The sequence below is a fragment of the Stegodyphus dumicola genome, chromosome 3 (genome assembly GCF_044657685.1).
Source record: "Stegodyphus dumicola isolate Sdum_Otavi_A_Nest chromosome 3, ASM4465768v1".
Lineage (NCBI taxonomy): Eukaryota > Metazoa > Arthropoda > Arachnida > Araneae > Eresidae > Stegodyphus > Stegodyphus dumicola.
The window spans coordinates 73676175-73690026 of record NC_140770.1 but is presented as its reverse complement, the minus strand read 5'-3'; the positions used below and the strand labels follow the sequence as shown (position 1 = coordinate 73690026).

At 29.7% G+C, this 13852-nt stretch overlaps 1 pseudogene across 1 annotated transcript in view; it reads left to right on the top strand.

Moving 5' to 3' along the window:
• Positions 1–13852, top strand: part of LOC118195081 (5-hydroxytryptamine receptor pseudogene) — a 677424-nt pseudogene that overhangs the window by 165061 nt on the left and 498511 nt on the right. The window contains exon 2 of the transcript XR_015040225.1: positions 11723–11771. The product of XR_015040225.1 is annotated as a 5-hydroxytryptamine receptor pseudogene (transcript). The remainder of the gene's footprint in view (positions 1–11722; positions 11772–13852) is intronic.

Below are 13852 nucleotides of genomic sequence, written 5' to 3'. Positions count from 1 at the left end.
AGCGCGTAAATTAAAATTTTTTTAAATGTATTTAATCTAGAAATTTGCAAACCTCTGTAATTTTCCTTCAGCATAATCGAGCTAAATGTGTTTAATTTCTATTAACAGCTTTTTTTAAACTGACAATATGTAAATTTCGTTATCAATTTTTATATAAATCCATAATATTCAGATTACCTTGTCAGCACTCATGCAAATTTAATTATTTTGTCTCCAAATATTACCTCTTAATTTCTACCTTTGGATCAAGGCATTGTTTCTCTTTTAAACACTATTGTCTTCAACGAAATATTCAACATCTGCTTGCATTATTAAACAAAAAAATTAAGATTCAAAACTAAAGGCTCCGGAAATTTAAATCTTCTTCATCTGGCTTCTGATGTCTTGGGAATTAATTTACATTTCATTATAAAATGTTTATGCACTAACGGTTTTATTGTAAAATAAGTATACTTTCGCAAAAGTGATTTTAAGCATATTATTTCAACAATAGGCTATAAATTCCACAAACTCAGAAGTTAATTACCATAATTTGATGGTTTTAAGAATGGTATTTGAAATAAATTGTCTGTTAGGGTTTTCTACAAGGTTAACGGCGATTTTTAGAAACTTTAGTACTTTTGGTCTGAAATCGTATTTTAAATACTAAAATTCGAAATTAAAGTGGTTAAATGTGTGAAAAAAAATGAACACAGAAAAATCTGCTGAAAATAATTCTTCAGCGGTTACAGATTCCGCATAGGCCATTTTATGTTAAATTAAATTTACTGATCAAAACACAAGAGCTGTCTTCCTAAATGGAAGGAGACCTTTGTGCTCATTCTGAGGGAATTTGGCCCTTACTGAAGCGTTACACACGAGGAAATACACACTGCATGAAAACCCTCCTGTAGTCTGGATTTTAATCTGCATTGACCAACCGGTAGTCACCAGTTTCAATCATTCAGCCACTGGTTAGCCATCTCAATAAAAGAAATTTTCATACAGGAAGAGTATATTCCTGAAACGGATAATAAAACTTTAGACACATTTAGCACTTAATTTTAATTAATAAATAAAGTCCTTTTTTAGTCCAAATCGGCGTTATTAGTTATTAGCTGAAAACAGAGAAACAAAACAGAGAAAAAACAGAGGTACTTACAGTTATCAAATTTTCAATAATGTAGTCCTCCACCGGAACATGGGCACTTGGAAGCGCGAATTTGGAATTTGTTTTACTGGCTATTTCATATTTTGAAAATCTTTAACGCATTTTTGATTAAAAAAACTCAACAGTGTCAAAGCGAGCAGTGGCAAAATTATAGAGTAAAATATTTTTATCTCCCGTGCGTGAGACAGTCTAAAGGAAATTCTAAAGTTATGCTGGTTTTAAATACTTTTAAGCCCAATGTGGCGTTAGCTCAAATGCTGTCGAAATATGCATGTGTCTGTAAATGAAAATAACGCCCATTTGGGAGTAATATAAAATCTGAAAGCTTTCAGCTTTAATTAATTAATTAATTATTAATTAATTTTTTTAAATATAAGATACGCTTCCGTGCTTTTATTGTTGTTTTGTTTTCGAAGCGTCTGATGCAGAACTTAGCTACGTTTCTTAGGTATTGTTGCGATCCCTTTCTGCTGTACAAATAAGAATTGCGTTTGACGTATTACAATGTATAAGTTCTTAAGAAAATACATTTCATTAACTTACAGAACACCATTAATGTCTTTACAGTGAAATATATCCAATTAACGCCCGAAATATTACATAATGCAATAATAGCATGTTTTGTGTACCTGTACAAGAGCGTTTTCGGCAACAAGAGTCATATGCCACAAAAAAAAACATACAGGTATTAAATAAATAATACAGATTATTCGCTGCTAATATTATGTGGAAATGATATATTCTCAAAAATTAACTTCGAAATAAAAATTCTTAAACATAACATAAAATTTAAACGCTAATTATTCCTTTGAATAATATGTTTATAATATTTGAAAAAAATTAAATTCAAAAATAAATAATTTTACTTTCGAACATTAACTATGCAATAAACAAAGATAACACATTACAGCAACTACACTTGAAACTTCCCTTTATGAAGTACACGTATAATTATTTAAAACTCCACTTCCCTCAAGCCTGAACTTGAAAACATATTGTACGCGTAACAGTCTGAAGTCAACCAAATCATGAGAGATAGGATTATTGCTTTCGACATAAAATGCCAATTCTTCTCACCAAATTATGACTAAATGAGAATTTAAGACAACTAAGTAAAAGATGATAATAAAAATTTTTTTTTGGCATAGCAAGAGGTTTTTTTTTTTTTTTTTTAATTATGGCAAAGCACACCAGGGCTATCTGCCTAACGGAAGGGACGCCTTCGTGGAGGACTTTCTAAGAGAAACTGACTTGTATACACGTTACACATAGGGCCCATGCAGCCAGCCCGTTCGCGGGATTCGAACCTCGGACTGAACTACAATTCAGCGATTGTACCGCTCGGCCGCTGGTTGGCATAAATGAAAAATTAAATATAAATTTAGGAACTGGTGTTTGATGTTAATAGATTAATTGACGGGCTTTGCTGCGTAGATTATTGTGAAATGTATTGATTGATATAAATACCTTCAAAAAAAAAAAAGATCTTTCGCACAGAATCTTACAGAATTTGAATTAAAAGAAATAATGGCAAGCTTGGACATGGAAACTTGTAACACATTTGCATAAATTAAAAATTAAAAGCAATTCTAGTTTTATTCTAACATAACAAAATTGCATGAAAATATTAATAACTTATTTTTAGCATTTAAAAACTTATAAATTATTTGTGTGAAAATTCTTTCGACGTCACATAAATAATAAAATTATTAATCAAAGGACATTATACACTAAGGAAAGCATAAAATAATATTACTGAGTGACATTAAAGAGAAAATTCAGTCTCGAATTATTATAAATACGTTTTAATCATCCCTTGGAAGAAAGCTGAAAAAGATTTTTAGAAAAAGGTCTCCATTTTTAAATTAAATGTTCCAGTGTTCAGCGACTTTACCGCTCGGCCGCTGGTCGCCAACATAGCAAAAGATACTATTGCAATTTTGTGTAAAAATATCAGTTATCGACCGTTTAAAATGATTGTCACTGTGGAAGATTCAGTATTTCCTGTAAAATGAAAGATTTGTAGAAAGATTAAATCCTATAGATTCCAGAATGCGACCAAACTCGATAGATTAATTATAGTGTTGTTCCTGAATAAGAAGAAAATCAAAATGTATTCAAGAAGACCATTGCCTAATTTCGTTGTTCCGTTTGGCGGTTTGGTAAAATTTGTGTGCATATTTTTTTGGGTAATTTGTATTACATTCAACTTAAATTTAGTTTCTTTTCTAAAACTGAATATACCTAAAATCTCGTTCATCGGGGACGAAAGTAAAATTATTTATTTTTTAATTTCATTTTTTTTCAAATCTTATAAATATATTATTCAATGGAATAATTAGCGTTTAAATTTTACGCTTTGCTGAAGTTTAATTATACTAGTTCATTTTTACATAAGCTTAAATGTGAATATAACTCAGAAGTTTTAAAATTTGCCTGATGTTTAATTATTTATAAATTTCAATCCATTTCAATTTCAACAAATTTCTCCATTATTTATTCATAATTTAAATATATATACAAAGTAAAATCTCCGTTTAATGTTCATTCATTCATCCCATGTTCAGTTCGGAATAAACCACATGCAGAAACCAAAAAACAGGAGCACAATAGTAAACTGAAAGAAATATGCGTAAACTATGTCAAAACTAAAAATAAAAATGCAATTTTTATCTTTCGCTGCATCGTTATCAGTGGGTTGGTGCAACAAAATAAATAAATAAGTAAAACAACTTGCTTCGGAACCGATTTTTTTACTTGGTATTTGTTTCTACCTACACACATATATACCCACATATATAACAATTACGTGATCGCCTGCTTCTTTAATTTAAGAAGTGGCATTAGTCGTTCTTTAATTGTTCTAAATTTCAGTTTTACTTTAATCAAGCGCTGAAACTATGCGATGAATTTTTCTTGTTAGACTACTTTTATTAAGAACTTTAATCTGCCAAAAATGCATTCCCAATAAACACGCCTTCAGATATTTTCATTTCCTCCTTTTCTAGACCTTTCAATCCAAAATACTTTCTTTTGAAGAATTTTGATGTTTTTAATTGAAAATTTAATTAGTTTGGTGATATGTTCTCTACTGTTGTTATCTTAATCTTTTAGGTTTCATTTTATTTCCGTTTAAAAATAAAGACATTGCATTTTTCATTAGCCTCCATTTTCATATAGCATCACAATAATCTTTTTTAAACTATCTATATATTGTTTTTGCTAACAGGCTATAACATTTTCGCAATTTCTTCTATTTCCTTAATCATTCCTTTTAAAACATTTTTGAATGTTGAGTTTCTCCAGTTTCCTCCTTCACATTAAAGGTCTGTTTCTTATTTCTGATGTGGTACCTAAATTATTTTCGTAATTTTTTAGCGTATATTTTAGTTCTACACGGTGACTGTTACTGGTCCAGAAGGTAACATTAAATTTCTTACGTTTTATTACGAATCGGAAAACTGTTTCGTTGGTTGCAGTTTATTTCTTATGTTAGATTGTTTTCTGATAGCATGCATATTTTTGTGTACTAAAGACTAAAACAGTAAGCATTTGAGTTAAGTGAGCCCAAAACTCAATTATCCATAACAATTGAACTCACCAATAAAAATTAAGAAGTGGTCTTTCTTCCGCCACTTTTTTAATTTTTTACTTTAACTTATAGAGTCTCCTATTCTTGGTAGCATAAACTACAATCTCTGAAAGACTGTATCAGGATTTATCCCCAGGTCTTAATTACAACAGAAAGTCAGGAGAAGGGTGTAAAGAATCCTTTATTCATTCACTATAGTATCACAGATGACCCCCACCTTGGCTAACACAAAGCCAACACTTCTGGCTTAACTCAAAACAGGTAACGATGAGCTTTAAATAAAATGTAGAAAATTTAGCTTAACGACTCGAAGAATAATTTATTGCGCAGGAAGGCTCTGACTCGTAGATTTCGGCTGAAATAAGCATATTGGCTAGAAGCACTCAACGCCACAGGAATCTAATCGCTAACAATTCAAAACAGCTACGTCGCTTTCAAGCAGTCATAACACGCTCTCTCTAATTAAAATCACCTTCCAAAAGCCTTCCCTTATACAGCACTTTTATCTAACTGATTTAAACGCACTCGCGCTAGCATATTAAAACTCTGGCAAGAAGGCGTGGGAGGAAACGAGACTCAAAGGATGGTTGCTTTAACTAACAATTTTTTTAATTAAAAATAATATTAAAACTAAACTTGCTTATTCTTTACGGTATCATTTGGCAAAAAAAGACTATTTAAATTTTTAGTTTATATTCTTTGTTATCCTAAGATTACTTTTTAAACGCCCTCTTTAGTGCATAAGTCTTACTGAAATCCCCTTGTGTGACATTTACTACCATTTCTTAGAGAGGTATAAGAGCACTAATCACACCGTAATCAGAATGGTTAATACATTATTTGAGAAAAGAATTTTTAGGACAATGCGAAATGTTACAATAAATGGTACGTTCATTTAATTAAAAGGAAGAAGCAAAAACAAACTCATAATCATCAATTTTGCTTGTAACCAATTGCCCTACATTAAAGATAATTTTCATGTGTATGAAAAATGGCACTTTCTTTGAAGATGATGTTTTGAAATTATTTTATTAGTTGTATTTTTAGCATGCACTTACTTTTCTTAATGCATAGTTCAATAATATTAATAAATCACATATTAATCTTGAGATATGTATTTTGCTCTGAAATTAACAATTATTTATTCAATTCTTCACTAATATTATCTTCATACAGACTTCAGAAGAGTAATGGGTTTGAGGGAAAACCTTCCTGTATAAGACATTTATTTCATTACGAAAAGATGCCCTGACATTAAAAAAAACTTTTTAAAATACCCTTTTAAGCAGAGTAGAACATTTTAAAATTGTTTTTCAATTATTCCTCAGTTGTATTTCTAAGGAAAGGAAGAGTTCATCTGAAGTTACGATATTTAAACGATTAAATTATCTTTCTTTAATTATTTTTGGTATTCTATGCTCAAAGATATAAAATGTCTTCAATTACGGTGGATAATCTTTAGGAGACGGCTTGGGTAGTCGGGTCTATTCATTCTTTGATATAAATATAAAAACGTAATCCACATTTAAATGTGCGTTTGGATTCGTAATACGTTTAAAAACAGCGAGCGCAGGTTTTCCTTTCCTTACTTCTTTGATAATTTTATCTTAAATTCTATCTCATTTCTCTGTCAAAAGCAGGAAAAAACAAATATATCTATTCTAGGCAAATTACAGATCAAGTGTAAACATGCATAAAAAATTAATTTTGATTGAGTCTGATTTTATCTGCAATATGTTTGCTTCAGGGAATTATCCTGAAACATTTACAAATAATAAAATGTAATAAAGTAAAATAGACAATAATTTTTATTATTTTGAGTATATTATTTTATTATTTTGAGTATATTATTTTATTATTTTGAGTAATTGATTTTTTGAAGTATAAATGAAATACCGTTTGCAGGTGAGTAGCAACAGAATTCAAACTGAAAACTAACCTTCGTATTCTCCCACCATCAGACAGAAGCTATATTAGAGGAATATTTCATATTTATTTGTAGCATTTTATTTCCACCAAATTTCATACGCATTTCGAGGCGAAAACATTTAATAATCATGTTTAATAACTATGCAATATTACAAAATGTTGGTTCCATTTCATGACTGCAAACGTGTCTTTTATCGATTATGTGAATGGATAGACATTTTTATCAATGATCTTTGAAAGAAATTCAAATGAACATTATAAACGTATTTTAAATACTATCATTGCTGTTATATATATATATATATAACATTGAAATTTCTGGTTATGGTAACGTTAATTACTTCATTGTAAAACTACGGTTAGAAAATTTCGATTAGATATAATTGAGCTTCAACTGAGCTAGATGAACTAATTCCTCATTTAAAGACTGTGTAAATGTTTTCCATTAGCTGATGTTTTAGTTTGAAATAATCAACCACATCTAATCGCAATGCTGTAATCAAGAAAAGAGAGAAAACAGAAAGCGGAAAAACCTAATTCCATAGATTATTCACCGAACACGTTTTCTTCCTTATTTTACCAAAAGGTATACATAAAGTTTATGATAAATTAACGCTTTCAAAATCTTAATTTATATCTTGTAACGTTACTAGTTGTGATTAATATAATAATGTATTTAATGTTGTTTAATTTTATATCCCCATTTAAAATTTTTCTAACTTTAAGTCGCGGTTTTTTGAAAATTAACTCAGCTACTCATTCGCGTTCTTCGCAGTTAGCATTATTTTCAGTTTCAATATTGCACTGCTTCTGAAAGATTTATGCTTATTTCTAACCAAGAGGCCTAAAACTGACTATCAACTTTAAATTAGGTTTAAGTGAGATTAATTTTAAATTATATGACAGAGTTAATGAGTTAGAGAACATAATATGCTCTGTTGCAGAATAGTTGAAATGTAAATTTCGGTTTAAATATTCGTTTCTAAGATGGATTTAATGTATTTTGATAAATCGTTAATGTTTATAAATTAAATGAAATTAGAACATTTCGAAAACAGAAATCATAGAACAAATTGATTTACCAAAATATGGAAAGTCATACTGCTCTCTATATATTTACCCATTTCATAAGGTATAATAATGACTTTTTTGTTATAACTACATAAAGTTACTTGGAAAATACTTTATACATATACGTGCTTAAAGTGAAATTTTCATAATGTTTCTAAAACTTTGTAACTTTGTAGAGACATTAGGTATATTTTTGAGGCGGAGAGAGGAAACGTTAGCAGCCGCCTTCGCCGGAAATCGAACCACGGACCTCTGGAATAACGGCCCAGCGTGCAGAACCACTACACCACACGTACGAAAGCGGGAGACATACCTTATAACTTGCTCAAACTAATATATATTTTATACTTATTCGCAAAATATTGCGTAGATATTAGCGTATAATAATGCAAATTTAAAGCATAGTTTTGTTATTATGATTTAATCACACTGAACAAAATTGACGTTTAAATTACAAAGTTGAAAAGGCATTCCAATTGAAATTAATTTAAACCAATAACTATCTAACGAATGCATCATTAATATTATCGTGTTTACTGATAATCAGATGCGCTTTATCTGGAATACACAACCTGCAGCATTTCCCGAATCTACCCACAAAGCATGTTGCAGAAAGTAGAGCTTTTCTTTAAATTAGTTGCGCATTTCCTTTTTCAAAATTGTTTACATTGTACATTCTCCATATATTATGCAGTTCATATTCTGTTCGTGTCATTTAAATCTGCCAGTTGCTAATTGCTTGCTACGGTAATGTATAATGGGAAAACATATACATGCCATATGTAAAGTTGAAATTTATTAGTAATAATGTGACCTAGACACTATCTCTTCGTACCTACTTTTATGTCAGACATTTTTGTACTATATAAGTAGCACTATTATTAAAGAAGACAGAACATCATAAATCATAAAGAAAAATTAAACCATAAGGCACAAGCCGTGTTTTATGTAATGTTGTACACATATACACATATATAAATGGAGGCACAATTCTTTTGCCTCCATTTTTCTTTCTGAGCAACACTTAGTTACAGGAATTTGTGATAAAATGCTTACTTTTGAACATATGGTTTGCGATTATATAAGAACATTTACAGATATATCATGAAGAGAATGTTTATTATTCCTATTACTTTCACTTATCCATTTCCTTCCTTTTTTACATTTTATTATATTCATTTTATGGCTTCAAACGTCATTCCGTCCACATTCTTTGTAACTAACCGAGAAAACTGCATTCTTTCGTTTCGCTTTTAATCACGATTTTTTAAAAGGAATTTTAATTTAATGAACATTCAAAGACTTTTAGTCAATTCTTTGAGCGTATTTTCTATTTATGATGTACATAAAATCCAGAATCAAATTAAAGTTTCATTTGTAGAAATTTAGTAATGCCTCCTTCTTTTAAATATAATGAATGAGTCCTTTAATGAAACACACAGCTGCGAGATACAAATTGGGGCAATCATAGGATACGAACATTTTGTTAATTTACAATCTTCATCGTTTTTAAATCTTCATCATTTTTAAATATAATGAATGAGTCCTTTAATGAAACACACAGCTGCGAGATACAAATTGGGGCAATCATAGGATACGAACATTTTGTTAATTTACAATCTTCATCGTTTTTAAATCTTCATCATTTTTAAATATAATGAATGAGTCCTTTAATGAAACACACAGCTGCGAGATACAAATTGGGGCAATCATAGGATACGAACATTTTGTTAATTTACAATCTTCATCGTTTTTAAATCTTCATCATTTTTAAATATAATGAATGAGTCCTTTAATGAAACACACAGCTGCGAGATACAAATTGGGGCAATCATAGGATACGAACATTTTGTTAATTTACAATCTTCATCGTTTTTAAATCTTCATCATTTTTAAATATAATGAATGAGTCCTTTAATGAAACACACAGCTGCGAGATACAAATTGGGGCAATCATAGGATACGAACATTTTGTTAATTTACAATCTTCATCGTTTTTAAATCTTCATCATTTTTAAATATAATGAATGAGTCCTTTAATGAAACACACAGCTGCGAGATACAAATTGGGGCAATCATAGGATACGAACATTTTGTTAATTTACAATCTTCATCGTTTTTAAATCTTCATCATTTTTAAATATAATGAATGAGTCCTTTAATGAAACACACAGCTGCGAGATACAAATTGGAGCAATCATAGGATACGAACATTTTGTTAATTTACAATCTTCATCGTTTTTAAATCTTCATCATTTTTAAATATAATGAATGAGTCCTTTAATGAAACACACAGCTGCGAGATACAAATTGGGGCAATCATAGGATACGAACATTTTGTTAATTTACAATCTTCATCGTTAGTAAACTATGCAAAATCACCAAATGAAGCTAGGTATAAGTAGCAGTTTGTTTGTCTAATCGAGTAAGACAAATGTGGGGCAGATAACTGCTTTAGGAAGAATACCATCATGAAGAATTTTTAAAGGAAACTAGTTGGTGTTTACTTTTGACGTGGAGAAATCCTTAAACCACTCCATTCACTGGAAAACGATACTGGCTGTAAAAAAATAAAAAAAATAAAAAAATAAAAAAAAAATTAACAATCATATAAATTTGGTCGCTGACGGGTTCTGTCTTAAATTCTTTCCATTCTTTCCTTGAATTCAGGAATAATTCAGTGTTCGATTGGCTTTAGTTTTGTAAAAGGTTTGTAAAGAATTAGATGAGTCTAAAATAAAAAGATATTATTATCTACTTAAGATATAAAATTTTGCGGAGACCAGCTTCAGATTCCTTCCAAATTTATAAACATTTATCTATAAAACTCATGTTAGTTTTTAATTACTATTTTATAAATTTTTATCTGATGTGTATCTATTTTAATTGTTTCGCATTTATATAACATAAAGCTGTCGTAGTACATGTAAAACTAAATTTCGTGAGCAATTATGTTTAATCTATTTGAAATATTTAAGCATCATATTTAAAATGTACTCTTTATAATTAAGAAGAAGGTTATTGAGTTGTAGTAAAACAGACAAGAGGTATCTGTATATGTCGCAACCAAGTTTGGTCGAGGTAACCAAAATATGAAGTAGTATTTCCTAACAATTTTCCATTACCATAAAATTTTCTAAAATATTATCGGATTGAGTATTTACATTTTCAAGGACACTAGAAAAAACGCTAAGACCTCATTCGGAATTTTAAGAAAACCTAGTGAATGCAACAGTCAGTCACTAATCGTATCCAAGAATGCCAAACGCTATAATTTAAATATTACAATCCATTTTATTTCAGTTTTTAGGACCTAAAATTTTTAATTAAAATTTGTGTTCTGTTCATTATTTAATTAAGCGCGAAAGAATATATCTTCAAGTGAAAATGCAATACCTTTAAGCTGTCAGTAACATTAAAATATTGTATTAAATTTTCTCTCCGATGTTGGTATTGAATGAGAGGCATTTCTCAATTAAACAATTTTTATACAAATTATTTTATACAATTGCGCAAGCAAACTACCAGTTCAATTTTTGCTCTTTTAGACCTCAGAATTTTATCTAGTTTTCTAGCAGTTTAGTAAACGCAGGTGGCAATTTTCAAGTTGAGTAGAAACTTTCTGATTTTCTACCTAAATGTCCATCAAAAATGTTCCGACTGCTGGGTAAAAACTGATTCGTGTAGTAATAAATTCCTAATACTGCTAGTACAAACTATGCTATTCAAAAGAAAAAGTTGACGGATTACATTATCAAAGAAAATAAAACGTAATGGCATACACTCATTGTTATCAGTTGATATCAATGTTTGCGACTGTTTGGGAATATTTAGATATCAGACATATTTGTTTCTTTGCGCATAATAGCATGTACATGTTTGTACGTGCATCCATAAATGATATTGTATGCAGATATTCATGTATATGTATAATATATAAGAAAAATAGTGCTTTACAATGTATTTCTTTCTTCTTGCAGATCAGTTTTAAAATCAGTCTATCTTCTCAAACGTTGTATGAAGAACGTGGTAAGTATAAGAATTTAAATTTATTTAGATTTTCAAAGATCATGTATAAATATATATATCCGTTACTTATGGACGAATGTTCGTTTTATATATTTGCATAGCTAAAAGAAGCAGGTTTAACGAGTCAGAAAATAACAGGTGGTTATTAATTTTGCAACAAAAGACTTCTTTTGTTTCCATTTTCAGAGTTCAAACCTAACTTTAATCATACAATTTTGTAAAAAATGCCTTAACCTTCCTATTGCCTTCGCTTTAACCGTTTTCTAGTAAATGTATTTTATAATATAGTATCTAAAAATGTTGAAGACGAAGCACTACAAAAGCGTTCACATTTTGATAAAATGGAGACAATAAGTTCTTCCCATGTTCCTATAATCACTCATTTCAGTAATCTAAAGCTAAGCTGATTTAAATATGTGTTTAATGGCTGATACAGATAAGGTTTCTTTGCTGATGGGAAGCGATATACAAATCCCCATGAATAACGAATATTTTAGTCTTAAAAGCTGAATATAAAACCTAGATTTGTGAACGTAAATCTCATACTGATTTATAAACTCGATACATTATTTAAAGCGTTCCTTTATCTCGTATATTTAGAAATGAAGTATATTAAAACTAAAATATTTTATGAGTAATATCTTATTTGATAATTAAATATTATTAACAAAGATATTAATAACTGCAATTAATGTTTAAAATATATTTTGTAAAAATAATAAAACTAGAGAGAAATATAGAGAAAAACATTTAATTCATTTTTAATACATCTGTATAAGAAACTGGTAGCTAAAGTTTATCAGTGTGATAAATAAACATGTTATTTCTAGCTGTTATTCTTACACTTCTTTATGGTAATCACACTCATGGAGCCAAAGCAGCATAAAACTCGTAAAGCAGCATTTCTTAATATTTTTGATAAGTGGAACCATTTTTAATATCCATTTTATCGTGGGACCCCTGGTTTCCTTCAATAGCATGGTTTTAATGAAATACCCTGTAAACGGATTTTATATGCAACATTATTATCGCAGATATACTTAATATTAGGCCTTTAGTATATAAAGTGGACTTCTCATATCAAGTTCGACATCAAGTCTGTTGCGGTATCAAGTTTTTGTCAATAAATAAACTGGGAACCCTTTTCATGTAACTGCTCATGATAAAAATGCCATCATTGATCTTTTTTGACAAATTTGGATATTCAGCTTGTAAACTGCAACAGAATTCCACTAACAACATCAATTTTAATTTCTCATGCTACGATGACTATGATATAATTTGTAAAAAAATTCTTATTCTGTTGATATGGTCGAAGTTTGCGCATTGTCAATAAATGGGGTTCTAATCCACAATTAATTTTGATAGTTAATCTGCTGTTCATTTGAAAAATATTGATTAAAAGCTTCACCCAAACCTTTCAGGTGCTAAATAATATTTTTGATAAATGTCTTCCCTATTTCAACCCCTTCCTTTTCTGAAAGATCTTTCACTGTTGGGAAGCATTCAAAGTCATTGGTCACAAATTGTCCAAAATTGTATATTTTTCTTAAAATTGTTTTGCGAGCAGTAAATACATTTATTTATTCGAGTCGAAGTTAAACCACTAAATTGTAGTGAGATGTCCACTATTCTTTGTAAACCTATTACTTAAATGGACAATTCTAAGCAGCCAACTTTTATTAAATAATTGACATTTCAATTCGAAACTGTGTTCTGAAAGAAAGCAGCACCTCGTCCGGTAGCTCAAAAATACCGGTTAGTATCATTTATCAAGATAAAAATCTGAAGGAAAGATGTTATGTACGTACACTTCCCATGCCTTCATATAGCATTTTAAATAAACAATTATTTAGTGTCTGAGATGTTATGAAGTTAATGAACTTAAAGTATTAAGAGAATTAATGATATTAAGAACTTTCTTATAGTCGGCGGATAATTTTTCGCAGCCAAATGCGTGCCTGTGCGTCATGCAGTGGCCACTAGATTTTAGCTATATTTTTAACAAGCCGTACAGCCCAATTAATTATGCCACTTATGGTTTTCGCTGCATCGTTACAAATGTTTCCCCCATACTATTT